We start from the raw sequence: 2,543 nt of genomic DNA on the forward strand, positions 1-2,543 counted from the left end.
CACATTTTTGGGGGGAAAGATTCCTCTTTGCTTTTTTTTTTTTTTTTCCTAATTGGAAAGCCTCCCTTTACTGGAATTCTATTGTGCAAAAAAGCCTCATTTTGGTTGACTCTCCTAATTCACAGAGTGGACAGAAAGCCTCGAGGGGGGAAGCAATGAGCGGTTGTGGGGGGGAAGCAGAGCCCGGAGCCAGCCCCAAGCCTGGATTCCAGGCGAGCGGGATCCTCCGCACGGCAGCCTGCGGGCTGGGGAGCTATCCTGCCAGCGGTAAGGCCCCCCCGGCCACGGAGCTGCTGCAACGCCATGCATTTTTGACTGAAGGTGTGGGCTGGGGCTGCTCCCCACCCAGCCCCTGGGAGCAGCTCGCCCCGCTGCTGAGCACCGTTCGTGTTTCTGGGCCTTGGGCAGACCTTGCTGAGCACTTGTGTGTTCCCCTGGAGAAGGCAGCTATCTTGCACCTATTTTACAAATAAGATAACAGCCCTTGCTCAAGGTCACCGGAGGCAGAGCTGGGAAGAGGGCTGTCAGGAAAGCGCCGTCCAGCCTCAGCACTTTGCCGAGGACAAACAGCCCAGCGTCTGCCACGCACAGCCCGCGCCTGCTCCACGATGCTCGCCGGGGGCTGCCCCTGTGCTGGGCAGGGTCTTCTCAGGGGTGATGTTTGCTCCGGAGACCCTTGCTGTGCTCCAGTGGGAGATCACAGTCGGTGAGGTTGATTAACTAACAGAACGTGCCCTGGTCCCCGAGCCAGGATGTCTTACACGGCAAAGCCTTCAGTTGGGGGATGCACTCGCACGGTGCACTCGTGCCAGCCCTGCTGTTGTGGCCCAGGGCTCTCCCGTGAGGAGGTCTCCCTCTGAAGACAAGGGCCAGCACCGACGTGATAGGGATTATTCAAAAGACACGTGCAGGGGACACCGTCTCATCAGGAGGCTGCCCCTTCCCTTGCCTTTGGAGATGGTCCTGCAGGGCTAAGGCAGGTTGTAAAGGCCGTACGCAGATGACACACGACAATTCCCTCTGCTAGATAACCAGAAAGCTGTACGCCTCTCCCCAGCTCTAAGTTCACACCATGAAATAAACTGCACAAAACATCCACGTGCTGAGCCATAGGGGCAGCTTTGAACCTCCTGATGCCTTTCTGCATTCCACCCTTTATTCTGGTGCTGTAAATAATCCCGCTGTCTCCCTCCAGGACATTGTGTTCCTCATTCCTCCCCGGATAAAGCCCTTGACCCCTGTGCCAGCTGGTGAGTCCAACCATGTGTCCCTGCAGCCAAGGGGGAAGCCTGGGAAGCGTTAAAAGTTGGCGGTTCCCTTTCAAGCGGGACCTGTGTCTCCATCGCCTGGCACCGCGGAGCCGGCGGCTCGGCCACGTCTGCCAGCAAAAGCATGGCGTCCAGCCTGGCCCCAGGAGCTGCATTCCTGGGAGAGAAGGAAACAATGATAACCAGCCCTGGGAATGTCACTGCTCCAGCCAGGCTCTGTGCGGTGACACGCAGTGCCCGCAGGTGACACTGCTCGCTGCGCTGCGGGGACCCAGCGGATACCAAGCCCTGCCTGCCCTCTGCTTGCAGCCAGCAGCCCAGAGCATCCTACAATATGGGGCATGTCCAACGCCCTGCTCCAGGAACGGCCACCTCATTCCTCATTCCTGTAGGAATTTGGCAGCCTGAATCTCTGCTTTCCCATCTGGCTGAGGTACACTACTGATTTCAAAAGCTTCTGAAGGGACAGACAGACAAAGAAGCAGGACACTACACCTAACTTCAGATGTCTCCTGTGCAGGTGTCACAGCCTGAGCGACACATCAGCCAAGTGGAGCAACAGCCCTTCAGGACCTCCCAGATCCACCTGGAAGCACCAATTTCTCTCCACAAAGGCTTCCCGCTCCACCTGCAGCATCTCCATCCCAGACCCTGGCTCCTACCCGTGCCTGTGGCTGCACAAGCCCCGCTTCCTTGGCAAAACTCTCTGAAAGCAAGAAGCAGCTCCAGCCACAGGTCCCGGGGCAGGGTGGGGGGCTGCCTGCAGGTCCCACCACCAGCAAAGCTCCCAGGAACCAGCCCCCTCCACCCCGGGGGATGCGCTGCCTTTCCCCACAGACTCTAACCTCAGGGCTCCAAGGAACCTTTCTCATAATTTCCAGCAGTAAATTACCACTGAATCATTACCCTCATTAAGTGCAATATATCTGCTAATATTAATCATCTGCAAATAAATACACACATTCCAGCACTTGGTATGCTGTTATCGGACCAGAAGATAAACAGCTCAGCAGTCCTTGCACCCAGGGCTCCATGTTTGACTCAGGGGAGTCCGTATGGTGTCTTTCCATCTCCCAGTGCCTCCCAGCTTTCCAGGCAGCCCCACTGCTCCCCAGACACTCGTCTTTGCCCTACACATCATCCCGGCCGGTTTCTTGGTGGACACATCCCAGCAGAGTGGCCTGGGCCACGCGCAGTGAGTTTGGCCGAAGCAGAAAGAGGCAGAATAGAGTTATATTTATAGTTACTGAAACTGGAATTTGACCAGGACTGCAC

Source organism: Haliaeetus leucocephalus, unplaced genomic scaffold, assembly GCF_000737465.1.
Source record: "Haliaeetus leucocephalus isolate CR32 unplaced genomic scaffold, Haliaeetus_leucocephalus-4.0 Scaffold68, whole genome shotgun sequence".
NCBI classification, from domain to species: Eukaryota; Metazoa; Chordata; class Aves; order Accipitriformes; family Accipitridae; genus Haliaeetus; species Haliaeetus leucocephalus.